The 20,015-nt window shown below is 44.1% G+C and overlaps 1 long non-coding RNA gene across 4 annotated transcripts in view; it reads left to right on the plus strand.

Annotated features, from left to right (window-relative positions):
• The window catches only part of LOC310901296, a 38,276-nt gene extending 18,563 nt beyond the window's left edge, over positions 1-19,713 (plus strand). Inside the window, exons 4-5 of one of the 4 annotated variants that reach the window (XR_014585704.1) lie at positions 9,576-9,635; positions 11,588-19,713. This is a non-coding gene — a long non-coding RNA (uncharacterized lncRNA). Of the gene's footprint in view, positions 1-1,717; positions 2,121-6,382; positions 6,809-9,575; positions 9,636-11,587 lie in introns of those variants that run through there. The other 3 variants (XR_014585708.1, XR_014585709.1, XR_014585714.1) reach the window with 3 other exon arrangements.
• The last annotated feature ends 302 nt before the right edge of the window (positions 19,714-20,015 follow it).

The raw sequence follows: 20,015 nt of genomic DNA on the forward strand, positions 1-20,015 counted from the left end.
ACTCGCAATGATATGTTGTACTTTAGGAACAGAGGATATGAATGTGTGGAAGGCCCACACCTGTGGTCTCCTAGAGGGACCTCTCTCTCCTTCGGAGTCCAATGGCTGGGAATGGACCACAACAAAGAACCTTAACACAGGATCCTATCTCCTCTGGGCCATAGCAGTTGTGTCCTATGGAGCAAATATCATGAGGGGTGCCAGTGGAGGTTCCATGTTCACCCATTGCTGATGATAAGCTTCTAGCATACTGTGGCTTTTAATTACTAAATTATACTCCCCCACTCCCCGCAAGGAAGCTAAAGAAAAAACATTGAAATTTGTATAGGTTAAGTTAAGTATTCAAGAGCAAGGAAATGCCAGATTTATAGTTGCCACTATAATCTTGCACATGTGCTTTGATGCATGTACTTTAGTAACCTGACTCCCTGCGTTTCCCAAACAGAATCATAGGAAGCCGAGTTATGGCTGCCCAGGTAAGCTTGGATCAGGCATTTTCAGCTTCTGAGTGCCTAACTCTCCCACCGACACAGCACTTTGACATCAGGTGACGTGAGCATGTGTGCAAAGCTGATGGCATGGCGTTTTGTGTGCAGTGTAGCTCAGGTTGGTGAGAGATGAAAGCGTGCAGGTGGCCCTGGTGTTGTATGGCTTTGAGGGTGTTGTACGTTGATCATCTCCACTGCCAGAACACTTAACAAATTTTGTAGGTTTCTGGCTACAGTGGGTTTAATTTTGCAGGCAGCTTTAAAATGTGGTAGCATCTGACCTTCACTAAAACCAAAGGCATGCCTGTTGACTGTTGAATTTCACCTGTAGTATCCTCTCTGGAAATCTCCAGAGGTGTTTTTGTAGTAAGACAGAAACAAAAAATATATATTTTTTTTTTTTTCTGAGAGGATGGAATTAATATCTTGTTCATTTGTGACTCTGTTTAGGAATTCATATTGTGGAAGTTCAAAAAGTACTTTGCCAACAACTTTGTGTCCTGTGGGCAGGATACATCCAACTACTTCTCCTGTAGCTGTGCAGAATGTGACATGGCAGTAGGTGTAACAAATATCTGTTGGTATAACTTTACCCTGTTGCCTTTCTGATGCTCAGCATGCTTGGAGGTACTCTGCAAACTGAACCAGAAACAGACCTGTGTCTTTATTCCTTCTGCAAACAAATACTTTTTTTTTTTTTCATAGAGGAATTTGACTAGAAAATTAAAGAAATTTTAAGATAAAGGCTGGCAGGAGAGGGTCCTGCTTTAGTTTCCCTGCATTGTTTGTGGTGTATACAGCTCATGTTCATAAACATCTTTACACTGGTGTTGCCCCACTGCAAAATTTAAAGATGACTAGAAGCATAGAAGAACTGCAGTTAGCTCATGTAAATACCCACACTGAGCTCCAGCCCTGCCCCGCAGCTTCATACCTGCTACACCTTACTGCAGCGGTTTTAAAAAAGTACCAATCCCTTGGCTTGGAAAAAGCAAATTCTGAACCACCTAACAAAACTGCCTAATGAAAAAGACTTTGAACAATTCCTCAGACAGGGTGTCCGGGAGGCAGTCCCTCCCATGGGGTGATGGGGTGGCTCTAAGCTTGCAGCTTTGGCTGAGTCTCCAGGCTGCATGCAGTCAGCCCTAACCACAGCACATGAGAAGCATCAGTCCTCTTTTGGAAGGATGATCTTGTGAGGAGGTGGCACAGAAAATGTTCCTTTCCAGGGTGGGATTGAATAACCTCAGTGGGTGCTGGAAGAGAATGATGACCCTGATTGCGGACAGATTCATGTAACAGAAGAGATCGAGCAAAAGCCAGAGTTTCTCTGACGTGTGCTTCATTCCAGAAGCCCAAGTACCTCGCAGAGATTGAGTTCTGCCAATGAAACTTTCCATTTGTGTGCTCCTGTGTGTATCAAATGAGCTGTGATATCCTGGTAGGAGCCTTTAGAACCTAAAACAATGTAAAAGGACTTTGGCATAACAACACATCAATGTCTTCCTCATCTCTCAAAGGCTGGCTCAACAACGTGAATGTCTCTCAGAGACCGAAGTATAAAATGTGGTCTGAATACTGATTTGATGACTTCTCGTTATGCAGCGATGTACCTCTCAGAGATACCGTGTTCCCCACCACCTCCCTCAGCTGGAGAGAGCAATCACCCAAACCTGAACTGAACCACTTTCTTAGCTGCATACATGCGTTATATTGATTTGCAGTAGAAGATATAATTCCGATAAGCTGAGCTGAATCATATCCTTTGAAAGAAGAAATGACACATTAATTTGTTGTGAGGTGGCATGTATCGTGGTAGCAAAAGGAGCTGGACATGGGAGTGAATCAGATGGATGAATCGTGAATCATTCACGGAGTTGTCAAAGTACAGGTCAGTTTCCCATAAAAGTTGATTGTTTAGAACAAGTTGTCAAAAGACCAGCTGAAACTGATATGACCTTGTCTTGCTTCAGAACTGAATGCTGAATAATTATGTTTTTTACCTAATCACACAAAAATGTTAACATTAATAACGACTAGAAATTCCCCACTTAAACAAAACATCTACATGTTACAAAATTCAAATGTTTGCAGATTCCCAGTTAACACCATCACTGAAAAAATATACCCCTCCCCCCGCAGCTGTCTTGATATTTAACAATGCTTTACATTGCTGCTGCTGTTTAGCTAACCCAAATTCCTTTTAAGATATCTTTTGGGATCTAATTCAGGTCATATTGAAGAATTTCGATCTATCTCAACCTGTCATTTAAAAATGGTTCTCTTTACTAACTCTTTCGTATAATACCAGCTGTAAGAGTCCACCCTCAACTGAAGATGCAAGAAAAGGCAGAGGGTATGCAAATAAGGAGGGAAAATAGACTTTCCTAGTCTATAAATACATCTTTGGGTAGACAGTTTTGGATGTAAGAGAGTTTTATCCAGATGGTGAAGACATAGGGATGTATCACTTCAGGAAAAGACTGTCAAAAGAAGTCTACTGATTCTACAGCAAGGAACGTAAGTGCTCTTCAGCTCTTACACTTCCCATGCTTCTTCTGGATTGCAATAAAATAAAACTGCTTCATTTGGGTGTGAGAAGAAATACACCTTGTTCCTTTTCACATTCATCTTAGTGCACTTTAACACTAGGTGAGCTTCTAATGGGTAGTGAAAAGAGGGAGAGTATTACTCAAATTATAGAGAACATCCTTGACTACAGATCTGAAAACAATTACAGGGAGAAGTTATAATCAGGAAAATGCAAACTTTAAAATACATCTGATGTGGCTCCTTGCCAGCCAGAGGCACTGAAACCACAGGAACCGTCAGTGGAGCTCTGTTGTGTCTTAGGGACTGGTGTCTTTCTCCCTTCCATTTATGCTTAGGTAGTACAGTAGTCTTTGCTGAGCTGTAGCTTTGGATGAGCTGCTTGGCATCTGTGCAGTAGCTCTTGGCACATGCATAAGGCGATTTAAGAACAATTATGCTGTTAGTGCCCAGATCAGATTCCCTACATGCTGATCCTCTCACTAGCCTGTCTGTTCTCTTGAGTCTCTGAAATCATAGTTAGAAACATTCACTGTAATATTTTCATATCACATATCGTTAGGCATTTTTTCACTGAGTTGCAGTTCCATTTGTCTTTATTTTACTGGCATCATTTGGAGACCACACATGATGAATCAACATGTTCTGCTTGCACTGGTGCTGTCATATCTCTGATGCCTTCCTGGGTTGTATGCTGTAGTCAGATGTAAACTATCTGCTCCAGGGGTCACTGTGTGAAGTCCTCTGGTCTGTGTGACACGTGAGGACAAGGTAGGTTGCCACAGTGGTTTGTTTGGCTATGAACTATGAAATGAAGAAATCTTCTTAACAAAAGGATGGCAGTGGAAGTTTTTGGCCAAAATGGGAGATAGCAGCAATACTTGCCTCTTGACATCTTTAAGTCTTGGTGACAGAGCAGGATGTGGTGGACAAGGGGTAAAATCATGAAAGTGGGGAGCAAGTGTTCAGTCAAAATGTTCTGTTTGAGCCTGGAAGCAATATATATGTCTTGAGCCTCTCTCAAGTTGGAAAATGAGATCTCATGGAGTAAGCACAGATGTTTCCCAAACAGTGAGTCAGGGTAGCCATGGGCAGGACTGGTGCCACAGACAATTGTGGCCAGAAGGAGCAGGAAAAAACAGACTTGGTACGTGGAATCAGAGCATTTGACACAACTGAAGTAGTAAGAAGACATATGGCAACTAAAGCAGAACTGGTGCTGCAGCCTATCCATAACATGTGAGAGAGGGCATTCAGCGAATTCAAATGCAAACTACAGTCCATCTCTGAGCAAAGAGGCTAGACCAATCACACGTGCTCTGGTGCTAATTATTTACTTCATTCCTGTGCTGTGAGAGAAGAACAGGCTAAAACAAATGAGAGCTGCAGGACATTGGAAACCACTGGACACCCTGGAACAAATCGGAATCAGGAAATACAAGGACAACTTGTGGATCAAAGGGTATGAATCCAGGTTCCCAAATAAAGGGGTGATTATGTGAGCAGTTAAGGAGGGATTAGAATCGTAGGTGATAATAGTAAGCAGCTGGACAGGGAGACCATAAAGAGCCAGAAATAAAATAAAAGACAGGTGGAAAAAAAAAAAAAGAACAGATGAGGGAGGCGTGATGGGAATCTTACCCTAATTAAAGATTTAAAAATATGAAATGAAGTGCTCTGAGGCACCTCATGTTCATATAAAATCACGGAATGAGGCACTCTGAGAGGTGCTCTGACTCCAGCTGATATTCTGGCTTCTTCCACATCTTCCTGGGTTCTGATCTGGGCAGGAGAATGCATATTCCCTGAAGGAAGGATCCTCTTGTGAAGTGCTTTTGTGATAAGTCTGGTCTTTGAAGTGTTACTGAAATGCTACTCCTGTTTGACAGGACTGTGGTCAAGCAGAAAACTATTCTAGATGCCTCCAGCGTTTCCTTTATGGTGGATGCTTCTTTCTTAGCCAGCTGCTGGAGGCTTAGAGTAGCCTGCTGGGATTTCAGGAAACTAGAACATGACAGTGTTGAGCTGGAGGGAAAAAGCCTCACAGATCTTGTCAAAAGCACTCAACAGTCTGTTCCAGGAGCTGTTTTTCTTCTTTACTGCAGGCTTGTAGCTGGGATTGAATATGGGTGCTTAAGAGCTGATACTGAGAGCCATGGTTGGTTCAGCGACAGCACATGGTTGTTCTTCAATGTATAGTAGGCCAACAAGAGCTGGGCCTAAGCCCTGTGGCTGACCTGCCCATAGATCCATTGCAAAGGGTAGCTCTGAGAGGCAAGTTGAACTGTTCTGCCTTTTCAGCATGCCTTTTCTTTCTTATGTGGCTAGATCACACTTAAGATTCAGGAAAATGCCTTTTACATGGAAGTTAGACCTATCTTTGCACTGAAAAACTATGGCTCCATTATTTCCAATTCTGGTTCTTCATAACTTTTACACAGAGTCATTATAATTCCTTTACACTGCTCAAGAAACAGTTTGAAGCTAAAGACAACAACACGTGAGAGAAAGGAGGGAGTAAAGCCAAGTTAACTTGAATTTGCTTTTGTTCTTCATTTCAGAATAAGAAGCTATCCCAAGCCCTTCGTATTGGTGTATGACCTGATCTCTTTGTTACTGTTCCTCTCTTTTTTCTTCCCCTTGCAAGGACCATCAGGTTCATGTATGAAAAAATATGTTACGTGTTTAGGTCACAGAGAAGGTAAAGATGTCTCCTGGTGCTTCCAGACCTAGTTCAGGGCTTTTCAGAGCTGTGACACCTATCAGGAGTCAGGTGAAGAGGAGGAGGCAAGCTTGTAGTAGGAGTTGCATCACTTGTTCACCACACATGCACAGACCATCTTCCCATACAGACAGAAGCTGATGGATCGGCCAACCATCAGCTGGAATTTGGGCAAGTGGGGTTGGGGTTTGGAGGGTTTTATGCATGTTTTGTACAGCAGAGCTGCTTGACTTGTTGCCAGTGGCGGCTGGCTGAAGAGAACTTTCCAGATTTTATCACATTTTAGTGGAAACTGGCATTCAAAATATGCCAGGCTGTGGGGCCATGGTCTCACCTACAGGGGGCTGAAGTTGCTTCACTGCCTCCTGCTGTACCATGGCATTGTGTAGCTGATGATTTGATGCTGGTGTCCTTCAGAACAGCACATCCCAGGAGGGTCAGAAAGCCTCTCTCTGATCTTAGATCAGCAATGCCAAGCTCTTCCAAACACACTGAGCACAGATTAATTTTCAGGAGCCACTGATGACCCTTGAAGTTCTCATGGAAAAACATGAAAACATATAATTCATTCAGTCATCTCCAGCATCTAACTGCACTCAGACTAGTCTCTTGTTTTTTACAGCTTCCTGTCTTGTCTCGTCCCCTGCATGACTTCTGCTGGAAAGGTTGCCAAACAGGCCATGAAAGAACCAAATGCCAGCAAGTTTGATGCTTTTCTTGCTATCTTCTCATGTGCAGGGCTGGTGGGTTTTTTGTTAACATTTTCCCAGTCATATCTACCCTTCCTTTTTCTAGCCAATGGCTACTTGCCAAAAGCATCTTTTTAATAGCTAAATAATAAAATTATTGCAGTTGGAGTTGCCTCAAAATCTCAATGAATTTTAAAGGAGAAATCTCTTATGACAATGGGGGAATAATAATACATCTTTTGAGGCCAGAGGAAACTATGTGGAATTCTGAAGTTATTTCTCCTTCCCCACCCTTCAACCAGTTCCTAAAATGTTTTCTTAAACCAAACTAAATCCCACATTTGTAACCAAACTTACTGCCACTGTGAATGCCCATGATAGAGAAGAAAATTGTCTAGTAAATGTCATGTTTCTGGTTTGAAAAAGGCTAATGTAGACAGAGCTTGAAGTTTGAGAGTGTCTCCCTGATCTATAAACTTCCACTGGAAGCCTGATGGGCTGGAGGGAGGTTGGCCCATTTATCTCATGTGTCATAAATGAACATGAGCTCCAAATAATGAGAATGGTCCCGTGCTGATGGGTTGGGATTTGGGAAGGCACTGATCACTTTGTGGCTCTTCCAGAGATTCTCCGTTGTGAATTTAGGCTAGCGTCCAAGATGTGACAATTCAGCTAGAGACACTATTTATGTGACTAACTTGCATCCGGGGGAAAGGGGTCACCCAGAGCTCACGAAAGGAGTCTGTTCTGTTGGTTCCCTTCAACTCTTTTACAAGAAAAGAAAAAAAAAGAGAAAACAAAAATGCAGCAGGGACACTAAAACAACAGGCTTCTAGTCTCTTGTGACTTTTGAGGTGGTTCTTACTGCTTTGCTTCCCCTCAAAATGTTTCAAACAGTCCTAGCAAGTGGTAGCTGGAAGGATCCAGTGAGAGATCCTGGGAGTGATTTACATTTGCATTTTCAGTTCAGGTACAAAAAAAGTGACTTTTTAAGAAGGCTTATCTACCTATTTTCGGTGTGTTGCGAGGAGGCAGGATCTGGGGTCCAAGCTGGCTTTCCTCTGGTTCTTGCACCACTACTAATGTAGGTTCAACTAACCGTGTCTGCTGTTAGTTTTATCTGTCCAACTGCTATGCTGAAGTCAGTGCTATTCCACGTATTTTATGTTCAGACTAACACTTAACTTCAGCAGGAGTATTTGCCTTGTACTAGTTGATGCTTGGGTGTGTTTCAGACACTTTCATTGCTGGGTATAGCAAGAAGAAATTGTCTTCTGTACCTACAAGGGTTTTTTGTTAACTTATTCCTCAATGTGAATTTTACTTTTGCTCTCCCGGTGGAGCTAAAACTAAAGGAGCAGAGACCAGGAGTAAATTTCTTTTGGATTTATATGAGCATTGCCTTGAGTCTCCCAAAAGCAGGGCTGAATTCCTGCCCTTGATTTACTACCCCTTAATATCAGCACCAGTAACTCTGTTGGGTTTAACTCGCACTGCCCAGGCCTGTCTTCCGTCAGTGATGGATGCATGGGCTGCAGCGACACAATGTGTTACCTCCATCACCTCCCCAGCAGCATTCAAGGTTTTGTAAGGAAAATTGGAAGGAAAACATTGCAGCCACTTGTCCTGTGCTGCAGACCAACACTGCAGAAGGAGCTTTCCTTGCTTCCTTGCGGCTCTTCAGTCTGCCAGCCACTGCGGTGAGAAAGGTCCAGTTCATACAGCGATTGCAGTCGTCTGCGAGGTGGGAAGCACTGGTCTGTCTCATTGGAGGAATACAAGGGGAGTGTAGCAGCGAGCAGTGCCTTGTGCAAGGCCAAGGAATGTGATGATAGAAGGGTGGTTCGGAGCAGAGGAGGGCTGCGAGAAACGATAGCGGGGGCTAAGGGTCAGGCTTGAAGAGCAGGGAAACTTATCCCCCATTTTTCTCCTGCTGTCCATACCACACTTCATCCATCTGGTTCCAGTTTGACTCCCTGATGTGTTCGGGGCAATTCTCACAATGCAGCCCCAACTCTGCCAGTCCCAATGGCAACAGCAAGTGAACTGACTGTCAACATATGCTCAGGCATGTTAAAGTGAATGAAAGCAGGTACATCCCTTTTTTTTTGGTGGTTGAAAGGAGCCGGGGGAAGGGCAGCTTGGGGGAAAGGGACTTATTACAGGCTCTGAGACCTTGGGAACAGACAGCTTCACGTCTGTCGCACATACTGAAGCCATTTTCCCCAGGCAATGAGGTAGATAGCACCTGATGGACTGTGGCATGCTCTGTTGGTTTTGTTTTATACTCAGTTTTTTAAACGTGTGGTGGCTGACTGCATGCATGCATTCGGATAGGACACCTGGTTTCTCCGCTGGGGAACTCTTAGATGCAAACAGATGGAGAAGCTGTCAGGGGGAGTCTTGCTCCAGGGATAAAATTCAGCGATGGTTGAGGTACATGGAGCAAATGGCATTTAGGCATCTGCTGGCCTAATTGCTTCACTTCCCTGCCTTCCCTCCCCTTCCCCCCCTGACCTGCAGTCAGTCTGGGAGACATATGAAGTATATTGCTGTGAGGTTTTAAAATACTTGGCAACGAGGCAAGTGTTGGGTGAAAGATAAAGCCAGAGGTACCTTTTCTTGTGGTGTGAGCCAAAGATTATTGCAGGTTTGGAGTTCTTGGGCAAGGATTTTGCAAGAGAATCTGTTTTGTAACTTTTTTTATTGTTTTATTGTTTCCTCTGTAGACAACATGCTTAGCTGGCTCATTACAGCATTTACCAAGAATTTGTTCTAGGACAGGATTAATTAATTTGACTGTCAACATGTCAGTTTTCCACCACTGTTCTGTTTCGTGGTCTCCCTTGGGGAAAAAGAGATCAGCTCAGGGGCAAATGCTTATGGTGATGGGCATGCTGAAGTCTCCTTTTCCTCAGAAGATACATTTATTTTAGGGATGGAAAGATGTTTTTATGCATTTACAAAGGCATTAACCTAGAACTTTTTGGAAGTGGTTGCAATTTAGGACACTTGTGCGTGCCAGCAGCAAATACCATGTTGATTGCCTTTTGTTCTGACTTGAGAGAGGATCCCAGGAGGTGACTGGAGACACTATTTGTCCTTCAGCTTCTGTCATGCTTTCAGGTGAGACGCCTGGCAACACACTAAGGCACAGGAGAAAGCAACGGTTAGCCTCTGAGAGAGGTAAGAGCATTGGGTCTTCTGGCAAGGCTTTGATGCCATTTACCAAGGAATCATGAGAAGAACAGGAGCTACACATCTCTCTTTTTCACTCTTCTTTCTGAATAAAGTTTGTCAGTAAGGAGAGAAGCCAACACTGGCAGTTTCTCTTCCCACATGGCTGAGATGAAGCCAAATACAGGAGAGAGGAAGTCTGTAAGTTTGCCTTCAACCCCCTGTGCCTCTGAAAAAAAAAAAAAAAAAAAAAAAAAAACCCTTGCAAATTCAAGAGGTAGCAAGAGAAAAGGTCCTGTAGCTTTCAGTAGGGATGAATGGACAGGAGCAGAGGTGAAGGACAGATACAACACAGTTGAAGTGGCAAAAACAGACCAGCAAACCTGTGGTGAAGGCAACTCTTTGTTAGTGGTAAGTAGTCCTGGAGAAAGGTGCTGGCTGTGTCCGACCACCTGCATTCAGACTCCAGTGTTAGAAGTAAGGGCACCTGGATCAGTTGTTAAAGCGCTCATCCAGGACTGAGAAGATAGGAAAGATTTCTGAAAAAAAACCACCTCGGCTTTGCTCCTGTCTCTTGTGTGACTGCAGTCATGTCAGTGGGGAGTCCTCCAGACCACTCCTTGTCGTGTTTCTGCTCCTGTGAGTAGTCCTGTAATAATCAAGCTTGCCATCCTTCTCCAAATTTCCCCCTTAAAATAGGCCCATAGATGTAATAGCAGTGAAAATTAATACAATTGCTGATGATCACTGATACCTGGGATTTTGTCTGTGCGCTTTTTGCTAGTTGTCATTGTTTCTTTGCCATCTTTCCCCCTCCATTTTCCTTGCATCTGCCCACTTCTTGGACTGTGAACTCCCTAGAGCATGGACCAACTGATGTGTTTGTACACCTGGTACACCACCCTGACCTAAGCTTCCAGGTATCACCAACTGCAGATGGCAAATACTGGTCAATACTGGTTAGAGCCCCGGGGGAGAAGGGGATGTGAGGAGCACATTAAATGTTTGCTGTGCTGCTGAGTTCCTAGGAGTTGTGGGACATCTGTCAGAAAAGCTTTATTTAACCTAAAGGTCACGCAATCCCAGTCTTCACCCAAGTATCCCGTGTCTTTTTCACTACACATGCTCTTTAACCCAGCTCTTCTGAAGAGTACTCTTGTCCCATATGATTTGCATTAGCTCTAATGCGAACTATCCATGCAAATCTCCCACTCAGCTAACAGTGACAGTTCCTGGTTGACAGGCTAATCTCATCCATGTGGAGAGCTTTTCAATTAGGTGGCTTTATAGCTCAGTAAAATTAAAACTCATTAACTTTTAAAAAAAGAAAAATTTAATATCTTATTTGTGGACAGCAGGCCTTGTGCTTGCAAACGATGACTGCTGTACAGTGTTTAATGGCCCAAGGGAGACCTATTGGTAAAGACAGGTAGAGTAACAAAGGGGTGAAGGTCCTGGAGATGACATTCAGAAATGCACAGCATTACTGCTGTCTTTTATAGGAGCAGAAAGTACTCAGGTATCTGTGTATGGTAATTGTCTTCCTTTATAGGTGTGTCTGCACGGACTTCTTACATCTCCTGTTGTATGCAGTGGGGTGATGATCAGGTGTGGTCCTTAGAGATGCTGCACTCCATACTCAGGAACAGCTGGTACACTCAGGACTGAAAGCAAGATTCAGGGTCAGGCAGAAATATTGGCAGGATATTCTCCAGGATGCTAAAAAGTGTATTTCACATTTCACAGAAGCCAAGAATTCTTCTTTTCTGTGGATTTTCTGTTTTTAAACACTTTGGGACTTTGAGGTGTTAGAGAAGTAGTAAATGACCATATAAGCAAGCAAGTAGAAACCATGCTGGGAACTGTTCTAGGATTAATGAGTTGATGTGCCCCAGGACTTATATGTGTTCACCTCTGTTATTTCAGCAACCCTCTACCTGTTTTCTTCTTTTTCCCCACAGATGTGAGGAGCAGGCTTGGAGCTTTAGACAGGAACTGAATGATCTGAACCAAAAATCACTCTCTTGGCAACTGTTGTACAAGTATAGCCAATGCATGAAATATCTTTTCTGACTCCTCCTGCATATGACTTTTCCTTTTTGATGGCTCTGAAACCACATCTGTTTGACAAGGCTAAGCTGCTTGATGCATATCTTACTCCCCTAACCAACAGAAGCGCAGAAAATGGGTGCTTCAGTAGAGAGTCAGTAGGCAGTGTCAGATGAAAGACACACTTCTTCCTGCAATTCTAGCCAACTGCGCTTGCTGAAAGAAAAATACAGCTCAAGAGAAGTGTATGTGATATTTCTTCCTCCATCCAGCACTCAGCTGCAGTTCCCTGTGCACCTTAAGGCAGTGATCATTTGCCAGAGCGTACACAGATGGGAAAAAATACCACTGGAAATAGCTGGAGCCGTGATATTTATCTTAAGACAGAGAGGAGATCTACTAGAGGCCCGATGCAGGCTTCTCTCTCTCTCTCCATCCAGGCAGGCAGGTGGGCTTTGCCTGGACACATCCTCCAGCCACGCACTGCACACCCAGCAGGCATGCCCGGAGCTCAGCCAGGAGAACCCATGCGATGGTGGTGTGTGAGATGCCAGATTCCTACCAGGTCAGAGACAGGTCAGGAGTGAGAAAATGCAGAAGAAATGCAGCCCAACTCATTCCACAGGCCCACTGTCACGCTGCTGTTGAGTCTGTGTGCGTGTGTTGCAATTACAGTGCATGGCCCACCAAGTGTATCTGAAGAGCCGGCTTGGTCCCTGGTAAAGGAATGTTCCCAGACGTGCTGCAGAGACTTTGCCTGTTGTGTGATATGTACAGCATTTCTTTCCCTTTGTTCCAGAAAGGAGCATTTGGCTTATGGTTACTTGGACGCATTGCAAAAAAATAAAGCATTGCATTATGAGAAAGGGAGCCACTCGTTAAAAAAAAAAATGCAAAAAGTCGTGTAAAATGTGAAATAAATACAGAAGAAAAGAAACCCTGTACAAGAGCCAACTGCATCAAAATCCCCATAAATTGTGAAGTTTTCAGCACTGTGATGAAGTCATGCAATCAGGAAGATTGCGGTGTCTTGAGGAATGACGCAGTCCAACTTGCAGCCCACACGTAGCTTGCCTGCCGTGTGTCCCAGCAGCAAAACAGGCTAGGTGAAATCCGGCAGCGATCAGATTCCCCCCAGCCTGAGCCCCTCACCCTGCATCTTGGCTGCCCACAGCGTGCCGTGCTTCCAGGTCTGGGGAAAAGGTTGGATGTGGTAAGGCAGGAGAGGGAATGCAAGGCTAAGCAGGCAGGATTGTCTTGGTTGTTTTACTGAGAAACAGAAAAAGCAATTCAAGTGTTTTTTTGTTTGTTTGTTTGTTTGTTTTGCATTGGTCCTTGGTGCAGTAGTCACCGTGCCTAATTTAGATTGCAGTTCTGATTATGACCTTGCAGCTCAGATCTTGTAGTGCTGAGAAAGACCCTACATGCTTTGGACCCCACTCCTCTTTCCAGCAGAGGTACCCCTTCCTTCATGTCTCTGTGCCTTGCCAATCCCTTGGAATCCCTGAGAATCCCTCCATGCCACATTACATGCTGTGCTACATTACTTACAGAAAAGACAGTTTGGTTCCCACAGCTATAGAGGGCTTCAGAGAAGACTATGGATCTGCTGATCTACATCAAGCCAAGACGTGAGATGCCGTCAAGGTCATAGGAAGCTAGCAGAGATGGTGCCAAGCGATAGGGACAGGTTTCCATGAGTCATGGAGCTAAGAATGCACAGCAAAAAGTACCATCCAGTTGATTCCCAGCCACCTCCTCATGATGATCTGGATTTCTCCATTTCAGTAAAACTCCAGATTTCTTCACAGAACTACTTGCAGCTCCTGGTCAGCGGGCTGTGCATTGTTTGCTTTGATTACGTTTGTGGTTTCTTTATGGTGGAGGCTCACTGCCTGCTCAGACGGCTGGCTTGATGGTCTTCATATTTTCCAAAACCACTTGACCTTAACTGCAGTTAATTTGTGGGGCAAGGCTGATGAACAGCAGGCCTCCCGACTGCTGTCCTCAATCAGCGAGGAGCAGGGACAGAGCCCTCCTCTCACCCTGCAAGGGGAGGCACTGCCCAGCAAAGCTGTGAGGTTTGTAGAAGCACGATGCCAGGAGAGTCCAACACACCGCTAATGGTAAAACCACCACATATTAAGAATGGAATTTTTTCCCAGAAATATCCAAACACTTAGACAGCTCAGCAGCAGCTCAACACTTTGGTTACAGTGAGATTTCACAGCACAGAAAGCTCCTTCCTGGCTCTTTTAGGAGTTGTTTTTGCATTTCTGAACCTCATATAACAAAAGGCATGGTAGTGCAGAAGAATTTCAGCTTTTGTATGGCTGCAGTGCTCAGATAGGAAGGAACCTCTCTGAATTACAGAATGAAGAGAAGGGAAGTATGAAAGAACCCAAGGACATTCCTCGCACTTTTGGTATGTGAGGGCAACTGAAAGGCACCCATTGCATCTTAATCTTTGGCTGTATCTGATAAAATACTTCATACTAGACAGCTCGAGAGAGGTGTATATGTATATGTAGACATGATCAAAAATAATTCTCCTCCTAATGAGCAGAGTTTTATCCCATCTCCTGACTCCCCTATACATCATCTGCAGAAACACTAATGTGCTAATTAGCCATATGCTAATGAATGCAATTGTCACTGCTGTCTTACTACAGGACCTATATTATTGATTGTATTGAAATCAGTAGGAAATCAGCTACACCTCAGTTTGTGTTTGCATCTGTGATCATTCTGAAGGGTGTTTCCATGTGCCTAAAGAAACCCCTGGTTTTGGAGGACTGAAACATGCCCTTAACTCTAAATGTGGTCAGTGATATGGATGGTTCCCAAACAGCATGAAGTGTATGCAGGGTTAAATGAGGGGCAGCAGAACTGGTGTGCTGAAAAAATTTCGTCTCAGAGTAAAGCTGATAATGCTGTTTTGGTAACGATCATCCTGAATCCATCTACATTTTAGATGGTACAGCTGGTCCCAGACCTTTTTCACTGTCTTTTTAGCCACAGGGGAAGAATTGTAGACTTTGCTACTGGTGTTGCTCTTTAAATGCTATGACTTTGCTCACTCAGCCCTCATGTTTTGAATCACTGTTGCTTTGGCAGGGATGGGGCAGGGGAGGAAGTTGCTTTCTTTCCCCTGGATGCTATTAAGAAAAATCATGAACTGTCTGATTATTATTTTTCTTTTTTTGGGGGGTCCTAAAATGCTGAGAGTAATAAATGTGCTAAACCTCACACCACCAGAAATTCAAGGAAACAGAACATCTATTTATAAAACCAAAAATACAAATTGCCCCCAGCATTCACGCATCATTAGAAAGCTAAACCACAGCCCCAAAAATCAAGCCCTTCACTCCCAACATGTGCTCACAGCACAGAGAGCGATGGGCAGACACAAAGCCACTCTGTAAGGAGGTGCATGGAGGAGAAGCCAAGGCACTGCCAAGCCTCTGCAGCCAGAAAACCCCAGGAGGTGAGCCAGTCCCAAGGAGACCAGGAAAGGTAATTAAGTAGAAAAGAAGTTTGTGGAAAATCTCATGGTTTTTGCCACTTGCGAAAGAAGGGCATGCTTCAGCTCTGATGCAGTCTGCCTGGAGCCCTTCAACTCCTTCTTGCAAAGCTGATGGATGCTGTGTTGGACCAGCACCAGCCTGTTTCGAGGGGTGGTGGGTTCCTTCCCTGTTCAGCCTCCCAGCTCTCCTTGCTGGCACCTTGATGAGTTTAAATGACACAAAACAGAGGATGCTATTCCCTTGTGCTCACCCATTTTGTTCCCCTTGAAATCAACTTGCGCTCAAGCACAAACACAAGAGTTTCATCTGGCTACAAATCTGAAAGTTGATTCAGATACATTAAGCTCTTAAAAATGCAGCCATTACAGCCACTTCCATTTGTTAGTAATGCCAGATTACAAGTGCTAATTAGGGAACAAATATAGCCTAAGCAAACATCCCTTTTTATGCCCTGTTCTTGTGCCGAATGAAGATTTTGATGTGATTTCAAAAAGATCTGCTACAAAAGGAAGAGCAGCACCTGCTGAACACTGCAGCCAGGGGTGGCAGGAGGAAAAAAGAACGGCTCACAAGGCTGCGTCTGGTTCTGACAGCTTCGGTCGTAGCCCTGTGCAACACTGTGGGTTCAGTCCCAGCAGCGGGCTGTAAAGCTGTCGGAGCAGGGAAAGCTGTCAGGTGCGGAAGGATCACAGCGGCTTCCACTTCCTAGTTTATATAAAGATGAAAGGAGAAAACAGACACAAGCGCACACACATGCATATCAAAAGAGCAGATGATTGCCTCTGATGGCCAGCACAGGCTGCTTCTTTCTTTGCAAAGCAAGCCAAGATACAATTAATCTCTAATGACAATTAGACCCCTAGGAGTTATAAAGTAAGTAGGGCTTATTCTCTGCTAGAAACTGCAGCTAAAATGCTATTAGATTTGAAGAAAGAAAAAATAAATGCAGTGAAAAAAGCCTTCTTCAGAAAATCTCTCTTTTCTTTCACTCTTCTTATTTTGACTTTCGTATCCTCAGACATAGAGGGGCTTTATTATTTTATTAACAAAAAGATGGACTTCTCTGCTCTTCAGTATACCCCCCCAGAATGGAATTGAAAGCTGACATTTCCATGAAAACCATTTTGGGAGGAGGGGGGGAGGGAAAAAGAAGATGATTTTTATTAAATGTTGTGAATGAGAATGTTTGACCCCTTCCTTTCAAACATAAATCCCGTTCTCTCTCTCCTGATGGGGAGCAGTATAAATATAGCCAGTTCTTTTCCCCACCTTTCCTTGCCTTTTCCTTTCCCCAGCTTTCTTCACCATGCCAGGACCACTCTGGCAAGTTCCCGGGATGAGAGATCCAGGGTTTGCTTGACTCACAGACAGTGCATTTAGACCAAAGCAAAGTGCCTTGACAATGCCACCTACAAGGGATGCAGCTCATGTGCATTTGCAGTCATTACAGGAAATCTGAGCAGGTTCTTGAGACAGTCTGTTAATGTGTCATCTGTGGTTGGTGTCTTTGGCTGCAGGTGATATTTTAAGGTACATATGCTGATGTGTTTGCAAAGGGTAAGGTCAAAGGCTCCCTGAGCATGCTTCTCCATGCCACTGCTCCAGTGGCACCAGTGCCTCTCTGTCCCAACCAAGTGAGCAGCCCTGCATTGACAGTAGGGGAAATAAGGTTGACTGCTAGCTCACCATGGAACAAGCACAGTTTTTACACCCTCAGCTCTCTTCCAGCAAAGGCATCATCCAGGAAGGGATGCAAGCTTCAGGTCTTAATGACAATGTTGATGTAAGTGCCTGCAGGCAGCTCCGGACATCTCCATAGGCCTGATGGCAAAGCAGGGAGACCCTCACCTCTCTGGGGGAGCTGAACGCTGGCTGCTTGGAAAGCCCATGGCTGACAGGTGGGAGGTGATAGCAAGCTGGAAAACACTCTTGTTTACTCACCCATCTCTTCCTTTTCAGCCTGTTTATAGTAGAGCTAATCCATGCTCGAGAAGTGAAGGCAGGACACTCAGAGCTGTCAGCGCACACAGTTCCCAAACCCATGAATCAATCATCACGAGTCCCAAACACAAGCATAAAATATCTCAGACAAGCTCAATTTTCCAGCTTTTAAACAAGGACCTTTTTTTTTTTTTTTTTCATTTTAACATTTTAAGTCTAAGATTTAGTGGTAAACTGACAGGCTTAACTTGTAAAGTAACTGGCAAATCTTGAAAGAATTGTGGTTTTCTCCTCCCCAAAGGACATTGCAAGTGACATGGTTTTTCACTTTAGTGATAGATGGTACTTGCAGGCAAGTATTTAGATATCTAAGTACTAAAGCAGCCACAGGTCTGGTTCCTATCAATAATACATTTTGTCACAGTGAAATTGAAACAGCATGGATACCACACATAGAAATGGAAGGGAGAATTATACATAAAATTAATTTTCCCCATAAAGGCACGTAGTTTCAGCTGTCTCAGTTCACAGGAGAGTTTGTGGATGTTCATTTCCTGGGGATTGCCCACCCCTAAGTTTTACCTTTGATTCTGAGCACCAGTGAACAGAGTCTTTCAGAGCAGAACAGGGGTGGAGCCACATGATCACAATGAAATTAAAAAAAAAAAAAAATTACCTTTTGCAAGCCAAATTAATGGAGCTGGTTTGATTGAAATGTTTTTTAACCAAAGCCAGGGACTGAGCTGAGTAATGAGATCTGAAAGCAAGCAAGGGGCACGTGCCTGTGAGTGGCAGGGGAAATATTTCACCCATCTGATGGTACCACGAAAATCTTCTTTGCCAAACTTTCGTAACATTAACACAAAGCAGTGAAGACCTAGCTGTGCTCTTGGCAGTAGAAAAGCAGTAACATCTCACTGCACAGGGGATTATCAGGTTTCAGGATTAGTATCAGCTCCCTTTTCAATTATTTTTGGATTCCATGAAGTAAGAGAAGCTTTAATTATCTGGGCAGAAATGCACTGAATTGCTCCGTTCTCAAAGACCTTTCCAAAGCAGGTACTTCCCTGAATAAATGCATCTGAAAGATGCAAACAGCGCCTACCCTGTGCAAAATACCCAAGGGGTACATTGTAGTATGCTGGACCTGTCTGAAGTCCCAGTGAACCAGGACTTCTGGAATGAGCATCCAATCGAGGGGAGATGTTTTTCCAGGGAAAATTCTGTTTTTCTTCTGGGAAACAAAGACAACTCATAGTAACAAGCATGTGTGAAAGTAACATCACCCTCTTTGTCGTGCCCCCTCGGATGGCTCTTGCAGCCCCTTGTAGCTCTCATGTCCTTAAGGTCACCTCTGGGTTTCTGGCTCAAAATGCTTCACGGCCCATTTATGCAGTGGGGATATCAGGTCTTCCTCTGGAATTAAATGCTTGTTCCTTTGTGGGATCACGGACCTGGCATGGTGTGTACCAGTCATGCTCTGAGGAACTTGAAGCAGCCCCTCCTGCCTAGGCAGGAATGCCATTCCTTTGTACTGTCAAGCATAGCACAGACATGGACAAGCTCCGTTAGATCATCTCTCCCAGCTGCCTTCCAAATCATGGTTGAGTTTGGTTATTTGTTTCCATGTTTTCTCCTGCTCAGTCATGTCCCACTTTGCTAGTAGCAGATTTCTTAGAGCAGTACCTTAATCCTTGTTCTTCCCTTGAAACCACTATTTTAACATTTTCCCCACTGTCGTTCCCCAAAAGGCTATATCTCATTCGTGACATGGAAAAGTCCTTCACTAATATTCAAAGGCACTTGGATACAGAGCTAGGTGGAAAGTAGTTTTCACCAACAGAAATGTAGCATTGTGTTTTCACTGAAGTGTGTTTTCTTAATGAAAGGGAAACAACTAACCTCTTACATGCAGAAGCAATACTTCATTTGACAAAATGCTGGGCTTAAGAGTGTTAACTGGCTCTATTAATGACATGTGTGGCCAGTATTTGCTTATCTTCTCTTAATTAATAAGGGATGTTTCAAGATGCATCACTCCTCCCAGCAGTATTTAGGGAAGTGCTGTGTTTAGAGAAGACTCCTTAAATACTTTGCTTTATAAATTTCATTTCCTAGTGCAGGCATCTCCTTGCTGCTCTGTGTCTGAGACTTTTATGCCTTTAGTCTGGAAACAACTGTTGCTACGGGACATCCATAATGCCGATGAGATGGTTTCCCTCCAGACAAAGGGATTACAGGGGAATAGGAGCCAGGGAGAGTAGGTCTGTGCTAATGCTGGTAATGGAAAAATAAAGGAAGGCCAGCAGCCACAGAAGGCTGCAAAGCCAGAGGACTTCTCAAAACCAGGGCATTTTGAGAAGGGTAAATTTAAATCCTTCTAGTGCCACACACTTTCAGCATGCCCTTGGTCCCATCTTGGCTTCTGCCATTGCTCCCTGACCTTGGAGCATTGGCCAAAGGGCAGAGAGGTCTTGTAACCAGCAGTAGGGTGGGAGGAAGCCTGGCACTGTCTGACCAGAGCACAAAAATCTGCTCTTGCTGTGCATCCCAGGCTCAGCATCAACCACGGGGCCAGGCACCTTTTATCGGGTCCTACAGTTGTCCATCTACAGGTTCATATTCATGAGGGAGAGGGAAGCAGCTGCAGAGACTGCAAGGAGAATAGGACGTAAGAATATGGATTTCACTGGATGTGCATTACCACAAATGCATCAGGTTTATATCCAGTTACCTGTGAGCTTGGGCTGTTGAGGTGAAAACAGCAAGTCCCCTGCTGTGCTCCTGCAAACCCAGTTGCTTGCTGTCACTGAACCATGAAGGTCAAAACCTGCTCTCAGCCTTCTCCTCTTCACTCTGTATTGATTTTTTT

This window comes from Anser anser (genome assembly GCF_964211835.1).
Source record: "Anser anser genome assembly, chromosome: 6".
NCBI lineage: Eukaryota > Metazoa > Chordata > Aves > Anseriformes > Anatidae > Anser > Anser anser.